Here is a 26888-nt window from a genome sequence, read left to right as displayed (position 1 = left end):
TGGCAAAGATTGTGTGAGTGGTGGGGTTTGGATAGGTGGTGGAGCTGTAGTTGGCTTAGGAGCAGATGCCCTCTTCTTCTTTAGATTTGAGCTCTCAACTTTATGTTCTTTAATATGTTGACCTAGGGCTTCAACATCTATTGTTAGAGTAGATGGGGTTCTCATGGGTGATGGATCTTGCGGGTGGTAGGGTTTGGATAGATGCTAGTGCTGTACCCGACTTTGAAGCAGACACCCTCTTCTTATTTGGCTTTAAGCTCTCAACTTGCTAAGGGGCCTGCTCAACTGTCAGTTCATTGGTGATTTTAGGAGAGAGTGAAATTACAACAATTGGGGTTTATTCAATCATTTTTGGGGTGGTATATTTATAATGCTTGGTCTTGGAGCTCTCTCCTTTTTGGGGATTCTTCTCAACTGTTGGGTCAGTGATGGTCTTTTTTTTTTGGGCCATTGTTGCTCACTAGGGTTTTAAACTCCTTTCTTCTTAACACAAAAAATCTACAACTAACCTACTGATGTTTTAAGAAATATCAAAGAGAAATTGGTCACAATAGTTAATTGCATTCTCAAAGCTTTTCTGGATAATCTTGTAACTAAAAATTCGCTTTTAGTCACCTAGAACTCTTCTTCACTTGATCTCTTGAATGCTAGGTGAACAAATGAATTGGAAAAATTCATTTTATTTCTTGCAAGAAACACAAAATTCATCTACTATTAATTCACTTCATGTGAATGCTACAAGTTGGTAGCCTTGAAATTTTAACTTTGCCATTGATCTTGGAATGGATGGCGAAGATCTGAATTTGATCTTTATTGACTTTCCAAGGTGGTGCCCTTTAATCCTCATCATCTCTATTTTCTCATTTCTCTTAAGTACTCTTTCTACCCCTCACCACCTTTCTTCTCTTTTCTTTATCATCGCGAGGTAGAGGATCACTTATTTTCCTAACACCTCTCCTTGGTAGTTTGTGGGGTCACTTTATCTTTTGTTTCTGTAGCATCGTAAATTTTTTTTGGCCCAATTTACACCTCAAGTATGTGCCCCTACTTTAGCATGTCTCCCACTCATCTCCTATCCAGGTCTTCTTAGTGCCTTAACTCTAATTTTGTTGCCATATACACCTACTAAAAAACTCTTTGGAGTGGTATCCTCCTCTTTGGGCCTAAAATTTGGTCCTTGATTGAGGACCAGTGACTTGGTCTGCCTCAATGGGGCCTAATTTTCAAGTGAAGGAGGGGACCTATCTCTCTCATGTGAAATGAAATTGGTGGCTCTATATGATCATTGGAGGTCAGCCTAATCAATAAATTGACCTAGGATCCCCTATATAAAGACATTTGATCAACCTAATTTCATCCAAACATTCCATGTATCCATATCCAATCATTGAAGCATTCATCATCAAGAATTTTAGAGATATTCAAGGTTGCATTCTCTTCATTCAACCATTATGGAGAAAAATTACATCATTCATCTACAAGCATGTGTTTGTGATTAGGGTTTTATTATGTTCATTTCATTTCATTCAAAATATGTGATTAAACATTCAAGAAGAAAATCATCATTATCAGTCATTGCAAATCTGAGGTATATCTTTCCATTGTTTATTTTAATATTTGCAATATTTCATTCAAGTTTAATTCCTAAATTGGGGTTTGACTTAGGTAAACCCATATTCCCTACCCATTTCACCTTCTTTTTTTGTTTAGGAAGTAAGTACGAAGCTATGATCTTTAGGATTTACTTCATTTACAGTGACAAACAAGTTTCCCTTTGGATGAAAAAAAGTGTGAAGGATCAGAATGACGGGCAATAACTGTACTATCATTTTAGGACCTCCTTCTAGGAACGAATCTGAATATTCTTACATTTCTCAAATCTAAATTTGTGGCTCGATCCAGTGATTGTAGCTCACTATTTGCGTATGTTGGCATTGCGTGAAGATTGCAATGATGAAGTATAGTGTTGTCATTGATGGCAAGAGTAACAAGTAATGAAGTTGTACTGCAACCGATAATGATGTAGGTAAAGCAACTGATAGTAAAACAGCTTAGGCAACCAGTATTATTATTGAAGCAGAGAGATCATCCAGTTACCCTAACCAGTTGATAAGAAGAATCCTAGGTGATGGAGCTTGGAGAATCAATGGTGATGATCTTTGACCGAATGGTGATTGGAGATGAAGATGCCATGTAAGCATGATGCATGTGATGAGTTTTGAAGTGGATTTGGTTCATGAAGATAACTGTTTGTCTTGGGAATGATCAAATGCATAGCATGAAGTGAAAAAAATGTGATGAGCTATATGATCTAATGTGCGGTGATCTAGGAGCAGTTGATGTTGTCTAGAAAAATGTGTAGTTGATTTCTATGTAATCCAACGGTTACGATTGACTCGATGTTTGTAATCTCTATGAGATTTGTAGGTTTTGTGTTGTGTTATCGACCTATTGTATTTGTTTTTAAGGTTGATGATTTGTTTTATAATTGTGTTGGCAAAATTTGGTTAAGTGTGGAAGTGTGATTGTTGCCGAACCAGAAGGTGTGTCGGCATAATGCTGTGAAGGTAGATAGAAGCAAAAAAGGATTTGATTAAGAAAGGAAGTGCTATTACCAGATGAACAAATAATCTATTGTTCTCTAACCATTACAACAATTAAATCCCTTAACTAAGTAAGATTTAATAAGCTTATTGTTGAAATCCTCTAACAAGGTGATCCATTAGCTTGTACTTGAAATCCTCCATCGAGATTACCTCTAACAGGGTATTACCTTTAACAGGGTATTGTAGTCAATCCCTTAACTGAGTGGTCCTTAACCGGATCTATTCTTAACAAGACATTATTGTATAAGCTTCTAACAAGGATTTGCTCCTAACAGGGCAAACTTCAGAAGAGTTCAAAATACTTGTGGGTATTCATCCCCACCATTGTTTTTCCCATTTGGGTTTCCATGTGAAAAATCATTGTGTCAAGTGGTGAATGATTATGTGGATGTGTTTTAATATGGTTGATATGAATAATTGGTAAATCCACTTAGATATGTTTAGATGACTGGAAATGGTTTGAAATGACTATTATTGATATTAGTGAAGTGGTTTAATGTTTTGGTTAAATGGTATTTGAGTTTAAGATCTATTGCATTGTATCATTGATGTTTTGGTCAACTAGTAAAGTTTGACAGTGCAGTTGCAGTTTTTGATACAGTATCTAAACCGGTTAGTTTAGTGATTGGATTCTAAGTTGAAAGTTTATTTGGTGAAAGTTTAGTTTATTTTCTATCTACTGATTCACCCCTCCCCTCAGTAGTTGATCGGATCCTTATAGTTTCATCATATTATCAATTGGTATCAGAGTTGTCCAGGTCCTCTTGAGTTTAAGCCTAATAGCTTGAGGAAAAGATCTAGGAGAACATGATGAATAAAGAAGGTCTGAAGTTCAATAGGGAAAACTACATAATATGGAGTGATAGGATGAAGATCTATATCAAGAGCCTAGGAAGTCAACATTGGGAACATGCTGTTACTAAATATAACTTGCCTAGTGGGATTCTCACAGATGATCAAAAGAAGGAGCAATAGGAGAATAATCAAGCATTAGAGGCCATCATCATTTCCTTGTCTGATTCAAAATATGTTGATGTTCATGGATTGGAGAGTGCATATGAAGTATGGAAGAAACTGGAAGATATCTATAGCGGTGATGAGCATGTTAAGATTGCCAAAGAAGAGAGTCTGAGAGGAAAATTTGATATATGTGGATGGCTGAAGGAGAAAACACTCAACAGTATGGTCAGAGGATCAAGGAGATAGCCAGAGATCAAAAGTGGTGGAGGTATAGTGGAGGATAGCACAGTGGTTAGCAAGGTGTTACAAACCCTTCTACCGGTCTATGGTATATGAGTTGGAACCATTCAGGAACTCAAATCTATTGATAAGACAAAGGTAACTCTTGACCCTATGATTGGTAAATTAATTGCATTTGAATTAGATGGTTTTGATGGAAGTGTTCAAAGATCAAAATTTGCATTTAGAGCCTCAGTCTCAATACCACAGGTAAGGAAAAGCAGAGAAGTGAGCTACAATCATGAGTCTAGATCCAACATAGAGGTAGATGATGAAGATAGTGTGATTGAGCTTGAAGCATTGTTGGCCAAGTGATTGCCTAGTGTATACACCTAAAAATGGTATGAAGATAATTAATTAAATAAGCAATTATTTAATTAATTCCTCTTCCTAATTTAATCGAATTCATTACACAATTTGATTAAATTCTCCCTTTCATCTACTTATTAATAAATCTAGGGATTTATTTAATAGGTTCATTCCATAGTCCCCTTTGGTTAATTAATTCAAATTAATTAATCTTCCCCCCCATTTTAATCAATTCTTCTAATCCCCTAATTAATTAAAACAAATCAATTTATGAGTTGTTGAGAATTAATTGGTGCTCTCCTATTATTTGAATTTTAAAATTCAAATTACCCACATGCCTCCCAACTTCTAACAACCTAACCTAACCATCTCTATAACCTAACCCTTTCCACCTAACCTGGGGTTTAACCAACCCTATCCTATATTGCACATTCTAACCTCCTTATCCTAACCTCCTATGGTGTGGATATTTTCTTCTTGAGACACATGGAACTCTGGCCAAATGTCTCCTCTCTTGGACAGTTGCCCTTTTATGAGAAAATCTCCTTGACACTTGTCACCACAGAGATGACAAGTGTCTCTTCCTCCAACCTCTTCTCCAACCTCCTCTAATTTCACCCTTGATATCTTCAGACTCAATCGTGACTGTTGATTCCTACCACCTCACCCCTGGCTTTGGAAATCCTATAAATATCCCCCATTTTGGAGCACAAAAGATCCCATCTCATTATCAATTTAGGCATTGTTACTATAGGCATATCATTTTGAGCATTATTGTTATAGGCAATTGTATTTTAGATTTAGCTTAATTTGATCATTTTCTAGAAGAATTGTTGAATCATGTAGCTTAATCAATCTCTTTTAAAGCTTAATTGCATCATCAAATCATAGCTTAATCATGCATATCATTAGCTTAATTAGTTTCTTGGATCAATCTAGAATAGTCAATCTCATCTTTGCATATCATTATCATTTCAAATCCTCCATCTAGGTGTAGTCAAGTCGCTGGGGTTGCTTATCCAGATCTGAGAGCAAATCCATACTTGCATCTCTTAGGAGGTGATATTCACTTTGTCATGGTTCATCTTTCATTTGCTTCTTATTTTCTAACCATGCTTGTAATGATCTATTGAGTGTTTTGTGTTGCAGCTGTTGGTATCACACTTTAGAGGCACGACATTTTGGCGCCCATCGTGGGGTAGGAAAGCTCATTTTTGGCCTCTTAGCATCATCAAATTTCCAATTTAGCAGGTTTCTGGCCGGGTCTGATTGAAAATTTCATACGAGTTCCCTTTCTTCCTCATACAAGTTCATTTGTGTCCTCATATGAGTAGGGAGAATTGTCGTACGAGCATGTGAGAATTGTCGTACAAAATTTTGCTTCTTTGTTTTCAAAACAAATTGCATTTTAGGGTTTTCATGCTTCAATTTGATTATTACTAATGCTAACCTTGGTTTTTGTAGGATGATTGTCAAAGACTATGCTTGTCAAAGCTTCATTTTATCCAAACATCATGACTACTAATGTATCTATTTTGTAGGTTGCCTAGGAGGACTCAACCAAACTTTATGTCTTCTTTAAATTTTCTAGGCACACTTGTTTTTGCTAATGGAAATGAACAAACATGTATTATATGTTTTGATGATAGGCGAGTATACTCTCACCTTTCTTAGGTGATTAGAAAGCTAGACTCATCCTTTGCTTTCAATAGTGCATATCTTTAGCGGCCTGCCCTCTTGAGGAGCCTATAAGGCCAAAGCCATTAAGGTCGGTGAGAGGGGAACAACCCAAGTGGGAATGAATAACACCAAGTACTCCAACCCACTATAAATAAATGTGATTTGATGAAAATAAAGTCAATGAGAGTGCTCAAGAATAGCTCTCCTCTGTACCTTCGGGTATATCAAGCCTTGGTTTTCAAGGCTGGGAGACCTCTTAATTGAGTTTATACCCCGACGCGCCGAACAGATCCTTTACTAGTTCCAATTAAATTAGAAGCTACCCGATTCACCTCCGAAAGGGGGATAATCTTTGTGCAAGAGATATAGTAACTCTCCCAAGATACTTGACATTTCGTGCCCCCATTAGCATTTGGAGTCGGATAATACGACGTTGAGAATCCATTGCGTGAGACTCAACGACCATATTCTAATTAGCTATTGGGTGTGTACCTATGTTTACAAGCAAAGGTTTTTTGTCTCAATCAACTTCTTTAGGTAGCGTATTTTTCTTGAGGTCACTTAACATATCACGTGTTTGCTGTGTCTTCGTCCCTAAAACAAAAAATCAAACATCTAAGAAACTGGAAAACAAAAGCAAAACATCAAACTTCATTGATAAAAAATCTGTCCAAACAAAGTTTTTGTCACTGTTCTATCCTCTATCGTATGAGCTTGTTAGTTTGTTGTACGAGTCATCTAGTTTATCATCTGGTCCAGTGAGAATTGTCATACGAGCCAATTTAGTAGAAAAAATTGTGTTATCTTTCATTGTCTGGCCCAGTGAGAATTGTCATACGAGTCATCTTAGCAGAGAATTTTGTGTCATCATTTGTCATCTATCTGTGAGAAAGCTCGTATGAGTTTATGTCTTCTGTCGTGCAAGATTTCTGGTTTGTCGTATGAGCCCGTTTAAATTTTTGTTCAAGGCTGTATAATCTTTTATATGAATTTATGTCTCTATCTATCCAGAACTGTCTTCTTGCATGTGTTTTTCAGATATGTCATATTTTCTTGGTCAGTTTACAATTAGCATAAACACCTGTTATCTATCATTCTGTGCTTAGATTGTCTCCTTTGTTCGCTTGGTCAAGTTATCATCTATCAAATCGGACTCTAGAAACAAACACCTCAAGATTTATAAGTTCTCACCTTCAACAAGTTCAAGATCTACCAAAATAACTAGTGTTGACATCAATGACAAAACATCAATGCAACACATAATCAATTTCTTGAAATGGCCAACAAATAGATCTTCAACAAGTCATCTTCACAAAACTGCAAAATATGAAATGTCTAGTCTCATGTCAGATAAATCCATCACAAATCCATATACCAGACCTCAAACATATGATCAAAATATTCACACACAACAACACAAACTCCTTGAACACAACACCAATCACCTATAATTCCACAACATACATTACCCAACTTATTGACATAATAGCTCTGTTCTTCTGGAATAACCACATATCGGACCAAGAATCATGCACTAGAATCAACACCAGGGGCTAAAAATATGAAGTAAGCTGCCTCAAACATCCATTCAACTACTCCAATCACCATGATCAAAACTGTACAACCTGAAATGAATTATGCTCAATGAATTTGCAATACTATGCTCACACTCTACCAGACTTATGCCTAAAGTCAATATGACTTTTGGTAGATCAAATCTACAGGTACTGGATATGATTACTAGACTGAGTTTCCATCAATGAAAACCCCTAAGTAATCTCCATGCATCTAACATCATTAGAATAGTGTATCTTGCCAACAATTTCCCCCTTTAGCATTGATGGCAACACTATGAAAAATGAACTCAACCCAAAACTGCTAAACTCCAAAAACTCCAAAACCTGTACAATTAGCTCCCCCTAAGAATATGCACCTTTTTTCACTGCATTCTCTCCTCCTTTGACATCAATGGAAAAGGCAGGAATCCTCCAAGACATATGTACAAAAGAGTATATACAATGATTTACATGAATTTAAAAATATTAACATAGGTTGTCTCCAGGGATTTTAGATATTCATTCCATCCTCTCAGAAACAATCCAAAACATTTATCAAGGCATTAAACATATAGGCATGCATTTCTACACCTTTAAGGTCTGAGGGGACATCCTCACCCAAATCACTCACTACATCCTAGTGGATGCCAAACAAAGTGTCTAATCGGGGAGTGATTAGAATCCTCAATTCACCCACTCTACTTATTATGCGCTCCTTCTATGCACTCAAGCTCTTGATTTTATCTGTTAAATTCATAATTTTAGCTTCAAGACTGCTAGCAAAAATTGAAAGAGGGGCAAAATATTGTGAAATTGCAGCTAACTACCCTTCATATTCCTTAATCTTCTTGTCAATGTGTAAGGTAAACTTCGGCAAAATGAGACATGACTTCTAGATCTTACCACCTTCATCTAAGGCATCCTCAATAATTTTTACCACAGATTTCAAAACTACCCTATCATCCTCAACCACTTTCAAAAAGGTTTGGAATCTCATTTAATCAAATTTGTTCAAAACTTTTATATCTGTAGCTTTCTCCAAGGACACAAAATGAGAATCAGCTACTTGTACAACATGTTTCTAAGCTTACCGGAGGATGATTCACCAGAATCCTACTTAAAAGAAGGAAATTTTTTCTCTAAAATAATAGTTACCAAAGATATAACTTCCTTATCTTATGATTGAGACTTTAGTAAGTCCTCACTTGCTTTAATTTGGGCAAGGGTGACCAACTTCAATGCTTGTATGGGAGATAGTGTGCTCAAATAAATTGGACCATGGGAAAAGGCCTCTTAATCAATATCAATCTACTTACCTTTGTCAAGTAAAATGGCTCTTGCCATGGTTACTAGTGTCTCATCAACTTTCTCTTCTCCTTTTTTATTTTTCCACACCAACACTAGCACCTATATCACCCTTTGCTACATCAGCTTCTACTTCTATTTTCTCACCTACTCCCTTCTCATCTGTAATCTCCTTAGCTGCTTCCTCTATGCAAACTTCCATAACTAAAGGATCTTTCATAGCTTCACCAGAGTCTCCAACTACCTGATTATTAGTGGAATCATCTACAATTTCATTCTCAACCAAATCAATCTGCACATATGGCTGATCTTTCTATTGATGAGATACCTCAGACTGAGTGTGAACTGCTGTAGTAGAAGTATGTGTGCATGATTTCCCTTCAAGTTGGGAATCATCCTTCTCCAGATTGATCTGATAGTTATTTTATTTTAAATTTTTCTTCAGAATACCCTATGTTTCTTTAACCACTTAATCGACTCTTTCAAACATTATTTTATTTACTTTGTGTTTGCTTGAAAAGTTCTCCTTAGCAAGTCCCAAAATTCTTTTTATTTCATCCTTTGTTACATCTAGACATAGTTTTACTAAGGTATATTCTTTCAACCTCTCATCTTCTAAACTGGCTATGTGTCTCCGGGCATCCAAAATTTGATATAACTCCTTTGGGATCATAGATGATAGCTTAATCAACTCTTTACTAAAAGAGTTCATATAATGTACGACTGCTCCCTCAATAGCACTTTGTTCATTATCATCAGAATTTTCATAATACACAGGTAGATTTTTTAGGTTTTCTTCTTTCACAATTTCATCTATTATTTCATTTACTAATTTTGGTGGCACAATTGTGTAAGAACCTTCAAGCTTATTGGATTTAAGAGCTTCATCAAGTTCTGACTTCTTCTTTTTCCTTGGTTTGGCTTTATCGGATGACTCACCTTATGTTTTAGGCTTCTTTGATGGTTGAGCTTCATCGGATGGGGGATTCCTCATCACTCAGGCATAACTGGTTGTCCTCTTTACTTCTCTAACTTCTTCATCTGATTTAGTTTCCTCTTTAGCAACAACATATCATCTGAATGGCTTCTCCTTCTTTCTCTTTTCTGCTCCATCGGTTGATTTTTATTGAGGCTTAGTTGGAGGGGCTGCCTTCTATGCATCGGAGGTAGGTGCCTATTTGCTTTGTTTAGCCTTGGCCTGCTTGGGACGAGTAGAAACCGATTTAGCCTTAGGCTTCACCATGTCTTCCTCCAAAATATTTTTCTCATGGGCCCTCTACACAACTTCCTTAGTTATACCCATCTATTTTGCAAGTTGTTCAACCTCCTTTCTAACCTTTCTCTTCCTGGCAGACTCAAGAAATTGCTTGGTAGGCTCAAGTCTTTTTCTTTAAATGTACCAAATCTTTCCTCCTTATCATCCATCGACTTGCTGAGGAGGTGCTGTGCATATGTATGAAGAGTAATTTCATCCACCTCATAGCCCATCGACAAGATCCAAATAGTCTTAGGATCAAATTCTTCCATGTTGCATTGGTCCTTGTCCACCATGAAACAGATTGTATTTTTATACTTCTCAACAATAGCCTTTGGAATTCTTTCTCTGCCTTGAATCAACTCCTAAAATGTCTTGAAGTATCCCCATAAGGCTGATTTTCGAGCAATTGCATCACCCAAACCTAGTAAACCTTAATTTATTTGAGTTGCCACCAATTTATCATATGCCTATTGATCTTTACCAATACTCAGGATCTCATTAAAAAAATACAGTGCCAAATAGATGATCAATGAACTGAATTTGAACACATGCTTGTTATCTTGTTTTGTCTTCTTTATGTTTCTTATTAGCTCACTAAGAAGAATTGTACACAAGTCATACCTCTTATCTTCTTTGAGCATCTGATAACCTGCATTGATAGCAGTACCAAACACTGAATTTTGTCTACTTGACTGATAGACCTTATAACTAGTAACCATCAAAGAAAATCATACATCAAATTCCACAATATCTCTAATGGTCATCAACCAACTGTCATGCTTGGAACCAATTACCTCCATTACAGTGATATTCTTCACATTCTATAGTGCAAGAACTTCATCAATAACATTTAGACAAGTTAATGCTTCAATTGCTTGCCTGGTGATCTTGTGGGCTTTGTCCAGCCATAGAAATTCATCGTGAATTCAGCTTAAAACATACCTCACCCATTCGGGCTCGTCAAATATCGGGAAGTGTACAAACTAAATAAAATCCTTTTTATCCAGATTCTTGAAATCTGATTTTAAATTCCCAAAATCATCAACCATATGCTTAGCATACAGAGATAACATGTATGAATTACCTAATTCCTCGATGTTGTAATGTATGTATGCCCTAACATCTTCATTGTGAAACACTCTATATAGTACAAGAGAAAACACACCATTCAGATCATCTTCAACCAACTTAAATGGATGTTTCTTGAACATGGGCCTTTCTCTTTTAGTGATTTAAACAAGTGGAGTTGCAAGGCCAAAGGATGATGCCATATTGAATTTAGGGTATGAACTAATAGCTTCGAAAATGGATAAATACCTTTTTAGTCACAACCAAATGCAAGGAGTCTCTATTGGATCACTACAAGCTTGAATTTCGCTTCTATATCACTTTCGCTCTTCTGCTATGCTCTTTTCACTTTGATCACATTGTGAAGATTGAATAGAGAAATAACCTTTTATCCTAAAAAAACCTAACTTTTAGTTGCAATAAATGCATAACCCTAAAAGATTTTAAATACCTTGTTTTTAATGAAATCTTCCACTGGAATCTCAAATTGCCATGAATTCTTCTGGATAACATATGGACATCTAATATAGATCTTCAACAATCTTCCAGAACTAGTTCCAGATCTCCGCAAGGGGGTTCCATGGATCTACATGATAATATGCCCCCTAAGGCCAAAATGCCTTAGTTACTGAATGAGGTTCCTGATGAATACTAAGAGAGGGGGGTGAATTAGTATGCCTAATAATTTAACCAAACTCTTAAACAATTTTCTAGTAGACTGGTGTAGTAGTTTAAACAACAAACTTGTTAAAACATAAATAATACAAATAGCAAATAAAGTATTCACCCACATAAGCACAATCACCATAACACAAGATATTTTGACGTGGAAACCCAAATGGGAAAAACCACGGTGAGTAAAACTCACAAGTCAACTATTTGCAGAATAGTAACCAGACCGGTTAAGGTCAAACCGATTAAGGCCTTACAATGTTCTTCACCAGAACAAATCCTGTTAAGAATCCAGATCTCTATTAGGAGATAAGTCCCATTAAAGACTACCATGTTAAAGGATTTCACATCCACGACTGTGAACCACCTTGTTAGAGGATTTACAATAGGCTTTGCTCGGCCTACCTAGTTAAGGGTTTCAGACTTGTTGAAGATATTAGTAATCAACAAGTGAATGATCTAGATAGTAGCACATAATGCTTGATTAGATCCTTGACAACTCCTTGTTAATGCATTCAAGCATTACTTCAGTCTTCTATGCTTTGCACTCTCAATCTCAATCACAAGATACCTTTTCTCCACTCAAAAACTCGCACATATCAACTTTTGTTCTATATATAAAATCCTAGAAATGATGTCCTTATATAGGAACTTGATTTCATATTGGTCCAATAGGATTAGACTACAATTTCATAGGTACAATGCATCTAGACACATTTGATAACATGACACAGAAACACTGCTAAAGTGTCGGTGGATGATAACTCATCACACATTACATGTATACTGGTTAATTACATATACCAATCACCGGCTAACAAGTGAAGACTGGAAAACTAGACCATAGTCGATCTGATCAAAAGATTAACTGTCGCTCGGGGTCTTCATTCTACTTGAGGTCTTCATACCACTTGACTGATAAGCTTCTTCTTCAAAACACCGATAGTCTTCAACAAATAAAGACTATATATACAATACCGGTTAGACCAACTACCGGTTGAGAATAATTCATTCATCAAATAAGTGTGTGTCCATCAATGACAATCACAACTAACCATCATCAAAATACCAACAATCTCCCCCTTTGGCATTGATGGCAACACTTAGAAAATTTTTTGACATCCAAGTGCTAACAAAAAAAAGTCATGAGCAGAATTACTCCCCCTTTGCAAAAAAAAAATTACAAGTATGTGCAAAAATACTCGTCAAAATTTGAAGTTAAATACACTACTTCCCCTTTGCTAACAATGACAAAGCAAACATTAACCATTGAAAACATTTACCATGGAGGGAACAACGCAAGTAGAGGGGGGAAATTTGAATTTTGGAAATGGAGGGAACAACGAGGCTGGGTCCTCTGGTTCTACTGCCTCTGCAGCTCAAGGACAAGCGATGGATGATGAGGATGGGAGACTAGATGGGGACCCATGACAACATGACCCTCCTCCTGACCGCAAAAAGATGATTGATTCTCCAAAATTGGGTCCCGAGGCTGTGAAAGTTGACTTAGAAAAGATCATGGAGGTGAAAGCCCTCAAACCCTGGAGTAGTCTTTTTGCAAATAAATCAACTGGAAAACCGACTGGTAAATCATCATTTCCCTTTGTGAAAAACATCTTCGATAGAAAAACAGGTAAACTTGCTATTGCAGTTCTAGATTTAGTTATCTATCATAGCATATCTTTAATGGCTTTCTCTCTGGTGGGTAATTTTGTTGGATCATGACCCAATATTGGGGATGTTAGGTCTTTTGTTAAGAGAAAATGGAGGATGAAAGGTCAGGTTGATGTTTCTACCCTGTCCAGAGGTTTTTTCATTTTTTCCTTCTCTTGTGGGGAAGATATGGAAGCAACATTAAGTGGTGGTCCTTGGATGTTTGGTAAATCTTCCTTATCTATGAGAAAATGGTCTCCTAATATGGAACTCAATGACTCTTCCTTTGAATTTGCTCTGGTCTGGGTAAGGCTACCTGGTTTGCCGATGGAATTTTGGGTTGAGGATGTTTTCTCAGGAATTGCAAACTCCTTTGGGGAGCTTGTTGCGATATATCCAATGTTTGTAGCTCGAAAAAGGCTGGTTTATGTGCGCATTTGTGTCAATATTTCACAGAAGATGGATCTCTCTAGTTCTATTAATATAAGCTCCAAACTTGGATTATGGGAATAGACAACAGAGTTCAAGTCCCTCCCCTTTGTGTGTTCGCTTGTAAAAAAGCTGGTCACTAGGCTAAGGCTTGCCCTAGTAACACTAAGAAACCTGTGATGGTTAATACCCATAAACAGGTTTGGAAAGAAAAGAATAATAATAAGGAAGGTAGTAAAGTGGAAGGAAGAAGTGGAAGTCCTGGTAACATGCTAGACTTATTAGAAGGAGATAGAAATGACCCTATTAAGACTCCCCCATTGAAGGAAGATAAAAGGAAAGAAATCGGTGAGTTTGAGATCAAAATAGTCAATACTTTTGAGGCTCTACAGGCTCAGGAGGAAGAGAATGCTATCAATGAAGAGATTCTTGAAGAAGGTGAGATTGAGAATGTCAATGAATCTCATCATGAGGCCCCTCAAGTTTCAGTAACAAAAAGAGATGAAGAGTGCCTACATGAATTTGAAGGACATGAAATTAAACTTGGAAGGAATAACAAGTTTGGATCGCCTAAGGTTAATCTAAATGCATTATTCCAGAATATTGGAGTTGATATGCCCACATTATCCCAGAAAAGAGGAGAACTATTGAGTAACATACAAGATGAGCCCAGAGAGGAGCATGAGGGAGAAATAACAGGGAATGGAAAAAAGAAAAACAAGAAGGCAGGATGCCCTAATGGGGTGAAAACTAGGACCAGGTCCAAGGCTATTATTGGTGTCTCCAAATCTTCGCAGGGATGTAAAACCATGAAATGGCATAGGGATTAGGAGAGAAAGAAAAACATAGCTGATGGAAGGCAGCGAACTATACAGGAATCCTACCCCTAGGTTTCCAAATGAAGGTAATATCATGGAACATCAGAGGCCTAAATGGTCTCAATAAACATGATATATTATGAAATCTCATTCGAGACAAAAATCCGGATATTATCCTTGTTTAGGAAACCAAAATGAGTAAGGAGAAAGTGGAGAATTTAAACTTCTTTAAAAATGGAGGGGTCTATGGTAGCAGCTCGAATGGGGCATCCAATGGGGTGGCTATTTTATGGAGCAAGAAAACTATTTTAAGAGAAATGATTGATGAAGATGGTAACATTATATCCATGAAAGTTAAAAGCATCTATGAAGGAAAGGAATGGATGGTCACAAATATCTATTCCCCTGATTCCAAATCTGCTAGGAGCAAATTTTGGGATAAAATCCAATAGAAAAGAAGATCTTTCCCTAAGAAAAGATGGGTTTTGATGGGAGATTTCAATACTAATAAATCTGGAGGAACTCAAGGCCAACTGGACAATAGATCTTATTTGATGGACTTCATCAATGTCAATGCTCTTATTGATATGGATCTTACTAGAGCTTCTTACACCTGGTCTAATCGCAAGGATGGTGAAGACCTTATTCAAGTAAGACTTGCTAGATCCCTTATTACTAATGATTGGATTCTTTCTCATAGATTCTCCCTGTCAGTAATCAATAGAATTGGTTCGGATCGTTATCCCATTGTCTTTGTTGCTGAGTCCATTAAGAGTAAATAGAGTTTCCCTTTCTGGTTTGAGAAAAATGTGGATCTCTCACCCCTCTCTTGATAATTCTATTGCCAGGTGGAATATTGATGTGAATGGAACTGCCATGTGTAAAGTTGCTAAAAAGCTTAGAAACATCAAAGATAACATTAAGATATGGAACAAGAAGGTCTTTGGTGATATTTTTGACTCAAAGAAAAAGCTGAAGGAGGAATTAGAACATATCCAAAACTCTATACAGAAAGATGGCTATAAAAAGTATCCCAAAGCTATGGAAGATGATGTTTTAGTCAAACTTCACAACATCATTTCTAGGGAGGAAATCTATTGGAGGCAGAGATCTAGGGTGATTTGGCTGGAGGCTGGAGACAGAAACACAAAATTTTTCCACATGACCTCTTTGAAACATAAAGCTGTGAACAAAATTTCTAGATTAATTGCTGAGGACAAAATTATTCTTAATGAGGATGATATTAGGGATGAAGCTATTAGCTTCTTTTCTCAGCTCCTCACCGGGAGCAAGGATATTGATTATACCCAACAACAAGATTTGGTTGACATCATCCCCAAGATCATTAATCCTAATCAGAATAAGGCCCTTTCTACTATCCCCTTTGCTGGGGAAATTAAAAAAGATGTCTTGTCCTTTCAAGGGGATGAGGCTCCAGGACCTGATGGCTTCCCTATGTTTTTCTTCTAGGAATTTTGGCATATTGTGGGAAACAACACTGTCAATGCGGTAAATGAATTTTTTGGTTCAAGAAGAATCCTTAAGGAATTCAACTCCACTTTTATTGCCTTAATTCCTAAGGTGACTGGGGTAGACTCAGTGGGAAAATTTAGGCCAATAAGTCTATGTAACTCTTTCTATAAGATCATATCTAAAGTTTTGACTTCTAGAATTTTGGCTGTCCTCCCCTTCATCATCTCCGAGGAGCAGAAAGGTTTTGTTCCTGGCAAGAAGATTTTGGACTCTATCATTCTTGTGCATGAGAATATTCACTCCCTCAATGCTACTAGTAAAGAAGGATTTCTGATAAATTTGGATCTGGCAAAAGCTTATGATAGAGTGGATTGGCAAGTTCTTTTCAGAATCATGGAGGCTTTTGGATTTGATGAGAAGATAATCAAATTTATTAGAGAGTTGATCTCCACTCCTATGTTTTCAATTCTCATTAATGGATCTCCTACTAAATTCTTTAAATCATCAAGGGGGCTCAGACAAGGAGATCCCATATCTCCTATTCTTTTCACCATCCTGGTGGAGAGCATGAGCAAACTGATCCAAAAATTGAAAGTGAATAAAATTATCAAAGGCCTTCAACCTTCCTTTGCTAATGTTTTTTGTTCTCACCAACAATTTGTTGATGATACCATCCTAATGGGATATTCTTCTATTGGGGAGGTTGCTGCCTTTAAAGGTGCTCTTAATTCTTATTCATTGGCTACTGGCCAGCAAGTCAATTAGGAAAAATTGGCTATATACTTCATGGACACTCTGATCATAAGACAACAGAGAATTGATAAAATTATTGGTTGCAAGGTGGAAATGCTCCCCTCCACTTACCTGAGTCTCCTCTTGGGATTAGCTTCCCCAAAATCATTCTGGAATATGCTAATTGACAAACTCAACAAAAAACTTGCTGGTTGGAAAGGATCCATTTTATCTCAGGCTGGAAAGTTGGAGCTTCTTCAAGCTACTCTCTAGAATCTCCCTGTTTATGCTCTCAGTCTATTTGGTATCCCAACTAAATTTACTAAAGCTTTAGAAATAATCCTTAAGAGATTTCTCTAGTCAGGGGTTGAAGAAAAAAATAGAATATCCTTGGTAGCTTGGGACAAAGTGTGTAAACCAAAGAGCAAAGGAGGGCTTGGCATTAAAGCTCTAAAAACTTTTAATAAAGCTCTACTTGCTAAACAAATATGGAGAGCTTATGACATCAAGAAAGATTGGAACTAGATCTGGTTTGACAAATATATTCAGAATCAGCCTCTCTAGGATTTTCTCAACTCTGAAGACATCCTTGTTAGGTCCTTCATTTGGAATAGTATGATCACATCCATAAGAGTGGCCAAAGTTGGAGCTGGATGGGTCCTTGGAAAAGGTGACAAAATAAGGTTTTGGGAGGATCCTTGGATGAACAATGAACCTATCTTTGATCAAGGCAACAATCAATTTATCAAGGAATGTAAAAGGAGGTTTGGGCTTATGGTGTGTGACTACTGGAAGGAGAACAAATGGGTTAGGCTTGATGTTATATATCTTGGATTTTCCTAGCTCTAGCAGGAGATGTTGTCTTTTTCTATTAAGAAAGATTATGATGATGTTTTTCTCTGGAAGAGTAATCCAAGAGGTAACTTTACGGTTGCTTCTGCCTACAAAAACACTTTCACTCAGACCAGTAACCCTATATGGGGCAAAGTTTGGAACAAAATTCTTATCCCTAAAGTCAATATGTTCCTTCGGCTTGTTACTCACAATAGGATCCTTACTATTACAACTTGGTCCGAAGAGGTTTTATGTTCCCAAATAGGTGTGAGCTATGCCAGAAAGAGAAAGAATTAGTTGATCATCTATTTTTCCATTTCTCCTTCACTTGGGAAACTTGGAGTAAGTTTTGGGTGAATTGGAAAGTTGTTTGGGTCATGCACAAGAGTCTCAAGGAAATTATATGGCAATGGACCTTCCCCACCAAATTTCCTCTTATCAAGAACCTTTGGTCCCTAATCCTCCCCATGACTTGGTGGGGAATTTGGAAAGAGAGAAATAACAGAATATTTAGGGAAGCTAAGTGCACCTCTCAGGTGGTCTTTGAAAATTTTTGCAGGGCTATAAAAGAAAACATAAATATTCCCCATATGAACAATAAATAATGGCTTTTTACTGATATGAATGAAATTGAAAAGGGCATCCTTACTGAATGGAACTTAATCCACAAGGTTTGCAGATCAGACAATAAGAATAGGAGAGATAATATTGTTTGGCATTTTCCTGATCATAAATGGATAAAGGTGAATTTTGATGGGGCAGCTAAAGGCAACCCTGGGAAGTCCGATGGTGGAGGAGTCATCCGAAATGATCAAGGTGTTTGTATTGTGGCTATTGCTTCTCCTTTTGGGGTCCAAAATAATCATGTGGCTGAAGCTCAGGCTATGCTAAAAAGTCTCCATCTTGCTCATGGATTCAAACTTTAAAAAATCTGGCTGGAAGGGGACTCCCTCAATATCATCCAGGCCCTTAAAGGTACTAGTTCTATAACTTGGAATATTACTAATTTAGTTGAAAGTGATAAAAAGTTATTAAAAGACTATGTTAGTATTCTCATAACTCACACTCTGAGGGAAGGTAATAAGGTTGCAGATCTTTTAGCTAATGAAGGGGTCAATTTAGAGGTGGAGGTTAAGTATATCAGAGAGACCCATTGTAAAAGGGATGTTAGAGAGCAATTATTATTTGATCGCATCAATGGGTCAATTTAAAATCATGATTATCTTTTGGGGTCCGGATATCAAAGACAGAGTTTGGGGGCAAATGAACTGTTAGTTAATGATTGCTTTTAGGCATCGGTTTCATGATCAAATGTGTGATGGGGATTATAATAATAAGTGCTGGTTTTGTGTGGCCATTATCATTATTTTTGAAACCACGGAAGGGACTCTGTTCTGTTATTCCATAATTTTGCACAAGAACTTGTGGTTAAACCTACAGATTGTGAGAACACATTTGGGTACTTCGACTTGCTGTTCAATATGGGAGGTAATTTAAATAGGAATGAGCCCTCTGGCTACGAAAACTGGAAGAGTGAATGAAAAGTATGGAGGAGGCTTCATAGATATGGTTTCACCAACTATATGGAAAAGCTGCATGGAAGCAAAAATTTGGTATCTCATGGCTTTGCTAGGGGCTGGAACAACAACAGAGTCACCTTGTTTGGGGAGACATGGAAAATTGATGAGCATCTGGTTGCGGAGGTCACGGGTCTTCAGAAGGAGGGCACAAAATTCTATAGAGACCGGATGTATGTTGTTGAATCATTTACAAAGTTTGAGAAATTGGAGGTTGAGAAGGCTAGGCTAGCCAAGAAAGACAACATCTCCTACTACCTTCTCTAGCAGGTAAAATCTTTTTGGCAGAAAGTTTTAAGGGTCTTGATGGAGTTTCTTACTATTGATGGTAGATTTACCAAAATCTATAACTATCATTTTGCAATTCTTAATCATTTCTGCCTTGGGGTTAAGATTTCCTTTCCATTTTACTTAGCTTCTTCTCTGAATGAGATTTTGGCTGATCACGCCAAAAAGCCTAATTATTACCCAATAGCCCATCAGGGGCTTATCTTGCTCATTTATGAATACCTGAAGGAGAAAGCTAGGGCTACCAAGGATGATGACCTGGTAACCAATGCACATGTTTTTGAGAGCTGTAAAAATTCCAAGTTTGATGATGACCAGTATAATGCCCCTACCCATAAAAAATGGAGAGTTGATATAGATAATGTGGTAATGAAGGTGCATTATGATTTGGAGGAGGAAAAGGGGAAGGATATTGAGACAAAAATGGAGAGTGAGAAGGAAGAGAATGTTGGAGAAGAGGAAGAAGGGAAAAAAGATGTTAATTCTGAAAACCCTTATTCTAACCCTATGGGCTCGAATAGCAGGAATGTCGCCCCGAAATCTATTGAGGAAGACAACCAAAATTTTGTGGGCACTGAGAAAGGTAGGGAGTCGGCGAATACTATTCTAAATATTGCCCAAAATTGCACTCTAGAATCCTTCAATTTTCAGAAGTGGGTTATTGACAACATAACTAGCATTCAGAGCAAACAGAGGGACATGGAAAATAAGATACACAATTTGATTAAGGAAACAAATTCGGGGAAAAAGAGTGAGGAGATGGAAACTAGTGAAGCTGAGGAGGAAATTGAAATGCAGGATTGGTCAAAAAAAGACCTGATAAAAGGGGATTTGAAACATCTGGAGGATGTTATCAGAATTGTAAAAGAAAAGGCTGAGGTGGATAAAGATAACATCATCACTTGGGTTGCTCAAATTGAGAAGGCATTGAAAAGTTTCATGAAGAGGTCTTAAGAGTTTCATCACATAATATGAATGCCTTGGTGGATCACTTAGCGAAGAAAAATCAAGATAAGAACTTGGTAATCATTGAAGATGTACCGATCTCCAGCTCCACCCATCAAATCTCTAGGTGAAGGACCAGACAGACTACCACTAATATGGAGACCAAAACGAAAGACATCCAGCTGAAACAAGAGAGCAATGATCAGAGAGAAGCCTCTAAAGCCATGATGCTTTTGGTTCAGAATGTTGAGGAGTCTATAAAAGTTTTCATTTGAAATGTAATGTTGGGTTTCAGATGCCAATTTCTTATTGGCTCCTTGCTGTCCTTTTGTCCTAGTTGCTGGTTTTTGTGCTAGTCTTTTGTATCTGTTTTGTCTTGGTCTTATCTTCTCCTATTTCTTTCTTGCTCATCTTTCATATTGTAAGCGAGTTTCAGGTCCCTTAAAACCTGATTTTCCTTAATCAAAAACAATGACAAAGGAAATGCAAAATTTTGCCAGTTTGCATAACGTAAAAATAGAGTATGTGTTTATGACAACAAAGAATAAAATTTATCAAAAAGAGATTTAAAGTTTTTCAAAAAAATCTTTATGTTTGAAGACCACGACTCAAGAAGTGAGGCAGCAACTTCACTCTCAATCTTCATTTGGAAGGATAATTCTTCCATCACATCCATGGTGCTCAACTCCTGGGTCACAGTGATAGCTTCTACATTCAGAAAACATTGCTGAAGAACCTGCAATTTTGGCAATAGGAGCAACTGAAGCTCCTGCAAATCTCGAGTCCAATTGTAGATCTCTGAGTCAAGCTTGGCAATTTGATGCTGATACTGATGAATATAGTGTCCATAGGCTATGAACAAATCATAGGGTAGTTTGAAGTTGCCGATGTACTTCTGTAACTCTATTTGTAATAATATCTTCTATTTTAGAGCATCTTCATAGAACAGGTGAGGTTGACAGATTTTACTCAAAAGTAGGTGACCTTCACCCATAGCTGAACTTATATCATTTTTTTGTTTAATAAATTTTGCCCGGTATCATTCATGTGCTGTACTAAGGCAATTGCGAGTGCCTTTTCATGGCTTTTCTTTGTAGTGGCCTAGGCAACATCTTCCAAACATTGTACCTGGTCATCACCTACTATGTAAAGTAGTTTGAGCTTAGCTAGTGAGGAGTCGGTACTGGGGAGATTAGTACCAGGAATTAGATTGGAGAGGGTGTCAACGACAAACTGAATGACATCCTACTCTTTCTTTTTGCTTAACTCTTTCAATCTCTCCCGTGCTAAATGAATGCTTCATAGTAGCTTAGTTTCATCAGCTGATTGGGTCAAATAGGCAAGAGTCAAATCAGTGAAACTGGTGGAATCAACTTGCTTGGCTTGATCTCCAGTTGCCTTAGGAATCTGTTCTCCTTCTTTGGCCTGGACCTCCACTTTTCTTCTCTTCTTCTCTTCTCTTTCTTGAGCTACCTTGGCAGCTTTCTCCTCTTGTTTCTTCCTCTTTTCTTCTCTTTATTTCTCATCTTCCTTCTTCCTCTCTATTTCTTGTCGTGCTTTCTCCACTTGTTCTTTCTCTTGTTTTTCTTTCTTTGCTTTCTCCTTTTCAAGTTTCTCATTTTTTGCTTTCTCTTCCTTTTCTTTCTCTAATCTTTCTTTTTCAGCTTGCTCCTTATTTGGAGTGGTATCTTCTATTTCTAGTGCATCAACATCAATGGGGTCATTTTGTTCTGCTATTCTTTCACCCATACTATCAAAGACTACATCGGGTTTGGCTGTGGATAGATCAGGCTTTTGTTCAGCCAACCGATTAGCTTCGTGTACTTTTTTCATGTTGACAATAGTTTTCACCTTCAAATGGGTGTCTTTTTCCACTTCAGAAGATTTACCTTCGAGTAGCTAAAGTCTTCTTCTTTGCATGAAGAAAATGCCTTTGTTCTTATCAATGAGTTCAAACAATTTTGAATTAGAGACATCTAGAAAATATTGAGAAAAATTTTTCTCCCTGATGTCTTGCTCTTTGTCAATAGCAATGCGCCATTTGTTGCCCAAAGAATCATACAAGGATTTAGATGTAATAGATTTAATCTCAGAAGGTGACCGATCATTTATGCATAGATATTTAATAAGTTCTTGTTCAACATCCTCCTTTTCATTATCATTGAAATCATCAAAATATTCTTTTAAATCATCAAGGAATTTTCTTCTAATATTCTTTATGGTCCTTTGACAATGTGTCATAGATTTGTAAGAATAAATATCTAATTTTACCAGTGCAGAGATTGTTGGTACATTACTAGTTGACTTCATTTTCTTGGTAGATTGCCTTGTCTTCTTTACTTCTACCTCTGATTTAGAGTCTTCTAGATCTGGTGAGTTGTTCCTCATTTTCCTCATTCATTTTGATGAATACTAAGAGAGGGGGGGGATGAATTAGTATGCCAAAAATCAATGTACTTAAACACTTTACTAGACTAACAGTAAACCGATAAAATAGTTTAGCAGACAAACCGGTTAGCACATATGCAAACCAAATAGCAAATAATGCATTCACCCATAGAAGCACAAACACCATAACACAAGAGATTTTGATGTGGAAACCCAAACGGGAAAAACCATGGTGAGATGGAACTCACAAGTAACTATCTGCAAAATAGGAACCAAACTGGTTAAGGTCATACAATGTTCTTTACCAGAACAGATCCTGTTAGGAATCTCAATCTCTGTTAGGAGATAAGTCCAATTAAAGACTACCTTGCTAGAGGATTACGAGTAGGTAACTCATCATAGAGTATTACCGGTTCATACAAAATACCGGTTGCGAGTTTGACAAAAATGAAGACTGGGAAATATGTGTTCTTCCACTTTGATCCTTTGTACCGCTTGAGATCCTCGAACCGCTTGAGGTCAACATATCGCTTCAGACTGGTAAAAACATTCTGCAAAACACCGATAGTCTAAAGACTATAATACATCATATTGGTTGGAACAAATACCGGTTGAGCTTTAATTCATACATACAAAAGTGATCTCAATGCAAGTTTGTGTCCATCAATGACAATCACAACATAATCATAAAAAATGCCAACAATCTCCCCCTTTGGCATTGATGGCAACACTTAGGAAAATTTTGACATCTAAGTGTTTTACAACAAAAATATGCCATAATCAAAATTACTCCCCCTAAGCATATACATTATCTCTTTTGCAAAAAATACAAAATATTACAGACCAATCCCTGTTTCATTAGTATTAAAAGAATAAGAATTTATGACAATAAATAATAAAACCTGTCAAAAACTAATTTAAAGTCCTGCAAAAATTGTTTCATCGATAAGGACCAGGACTCAAGTAGGGAGGTAGCCACTTCTTTCTCTGTCTGCATCTGGGAGAGTTGTTCTTCCATGGCATTTATTGTGCTCATCTCTTGAGTCACCGTTAGGGCATCCAGATTGAGATAACATTTCTGAAGTATTTGCAGGCTTGGGAGTAGAACCAGTTGTAGTTCCTACAAATCTTGAGTCTGGTTGCTGATTTCCAGCTCTATTTTGGCATACTAGATATGAAACCGGTGAACGGTTTGCCCATAAGCTGTAAAAGAGTCATATGGTGGCTTGAAGGTGCTCATGTATAACTGCAAGTCAGTTTGTAGCTTTTGCTTCTGTACAAGCACATCATCACAGAAGAGATGGGGTTGGCAAATCTTACTCAGTAGTAGATTCCCCTCATCTAGAGCATTCCTTATGTCTTTTTGAGCTTTTTGCAGATCGGACCGGAGCTCATTTAGCTTCTTCACTAGGGCAATGTTGAGAGCTTTTTGATGCTCTTTCTTGGCATTTTCCTTTGCTAACTCTTCTAGGCTCTGCACCTGATCATCCACTACGGTGCATAGGAGCTTTAATTGTGCCAGTGATGAATCAGTATTGGGGAGGTTTGTGCCGGATAACAAACCGGTAAGAGTGTCCACCACATCTTGGATCACATCTTGCTCCTTCTTCCTCCTTATCACTTCAAGGCATTCTTGAGCAACCTTAATGCTCTGTAGAAGCTCCATTTCATTTGTAGACTGGAGGTCAATAGGACTGGTGAGGTCAGCCAGTTTGGCTTGACTATCGGTTGCCTTTGGAGTCTCCATCTGAGTGCTTTTTTCCGCTTCTTCTTTCTCTGTAGCTCTTAACTTTTCCTCTTCTGTCTTTTTATTTTCCTCTTCTTCTATTTTCCTTTTCTCTTCTTTCCTCTGCTTTTCTTCATCTTCATCCTTTTTCTTCTGCTCCTCTTCCTACTGCTTCTTCTCCTCTTCCTTTTTCTTTTCTTCATCTTTCTGCTTCTTTTCTTCTTTATTCATCTTCTTCTCCTCTTCCTTCTTCCTCTTCTCCTCTTCATCCTTCTTCTTTTCCTCTTCCTTCTTTCTCTTCTCCTCTTCATCCTTCTTCTTCTCCTCTTCATCCTTCTTCTTCTTCTCCTCTTCCTTTTTCCTCTTCTCCTCTTCATCCTTCTTCTTCTTTTCCTCTTCCTTTTTTCTCTTCTCCTGTTCATCCTTCTTTTTCTCCTTCTCCACTTTCTTTCTCTTCTCCTCTTCTTTATCCTCCTCTTCTTTCTTCTTCTTCGCTTGCTTCTTTGCTTCTTCCTTTTTGTCCTCTGCTTCCTTTTGCTTTTCTACTTGTTCTGCCTGCTTTTCCTGTCCTGTTGCTTCTGATGGTGCATCCTGAGTAACATTCTCACCTTCTAAGGCATCTACATCAATGGGGTCCATTTGTTCTGTGACCGATTCTTCTTCACTGTCATACACCTCATCCAGTTTGCTAGTTTCTGGTTCTCGCTCAACTTTTCTATTGGCTTCAGCCACTTGATGCATCTTAAGAGCTTCTTGATCATGAGTATGTATATCCTTGATCACTTCTTGACCCTTTCCTTCCAGTAATAGGAGTCATCTTCTTCTCATGAAGAAGAGGCCTTTGTATTTATTCATAACTTTGAAAAGTTCTGAATTAGATACATCAGGAAAATGTGGAGCAAATATTTTTTCCCTCATTTCTTGTTACTTTTCTATGGCAATGCACCATTTATTGTGTAAAGAATTATACAAAGAGTTCGGTGTCTCAGATCTAATTTTTGAAGGTGATCGGTCATTAACACATAAATACCTAATGACTTCCTATTCAACTGCTTCCTTTTCATCATCATTGAAATCATCAAAACAATCAATCAAATCATTCAACACTTTTCTCCTAATATTCTTTATAGTTCTTTGACAATGTATCAAAGGTTTGTAGGAAGAAATGTCAATATTTATCGGTGCTGATGATGCCAGTTCATTCTTTGTCTTTTTCTTTGTTTGTCTTGTCTTCTTGGGTTTTTCCTCAGACATAGTTTCTTCTAAGTCCAGTGAATTATTCCTTGTCTTCCTCTTCCTCTCAAAGACTTTGGCAGATGCCGCTTCCAGTTTCTTCTTTGCAGGTGACCGCTTGGTCAATTTGGGACTGGCTACAGTAACCGGTGCTGATGCCGAAGGCACTGCCTTTCCTTTCTTTTTAGAGGGTTCTATAACTGGTGCAACCCTTTCCAAATAGCTGTCGGTTCTCTTTGCCTTAGGATCAAGGGATGAGGTGATCAAGGTAGAAGAATACCCGTCTAACATATCATACATCACCTCACAGCCCATAGGCTCCACTTCTTCCTATCTGGGATGAATGACCTCCATTATGCATTCATCCACATTGATGATAAAGCAGATGTCCTCTTCATATTTCTTGACAATGTCACTGGATATCCTCATCCTTAGGCACATCTTGCTTCTAAACTCATCAAAGTACTTGTTCAGAACTTCAGGGTAACCGGTTCCAACTGGTTGTAGGTTCTCTTTGATCTATTTGGTAACTGATTGGTCGGGAGACCACTAAATATCTCCAACTCCTAGGAAATAACCTTGGAAGTAGAAGAATAACCTTACCAGTAGTTGTCCAAACTTGAATCTTAGTGCATTGTTCTCTTTTCTCAACTTAATATTCAACATAAGTTGTGTTTGCATACAGGTGCACAGATCAAACGATTTATCCTCCTTGATCATCCTGTAAGTGGCATTTACCGCTGTAGTAGAGACATAATTAATTTTGCTGGCAGAGAACATTCGGTAGCCTATCACCATGCAGGTATACTTGACCAGATCATCATTGATCGAGTTGACGGTCATGCCACATGAGTCGCTCACTGAACTGGTGAGATTGGACATTTCATTCTTGCTGACCTTCCTTAGGGATGGCTCTTCCCCTATATTGTAGAAGCCAGTGACGACATGAATTGCTTCTGTTAGGTCTCGGAGATAACTAAGAGGGGGGGGGTGAATCAGTTGTCAAATAAATTCAAACCAAAAACCAATTAACCAACTTGATGCTTAATACTAGTAAACCAATTAAGTACGCTGGTAGACAGTGTTATTAGTAAATTAC

Source organism: Cryptomeria japonica, chromosome 11, assembly GCF_030272615.1.
Source record: "Cryptomeria japonica chromosome 11, Sugi_1.0, whole genome shotgun sequence".
In the NCBI taxonomy this organism is placed as follows: Eukaryota; Viridiplantae; Streptophyta; class Pinopsida; order Cupressales; family Cupressaceae; genus Cryptomeria; species Cryptomeria japonica.
This window is presented reverse-complemented; position numbering follows the sequence as displayed.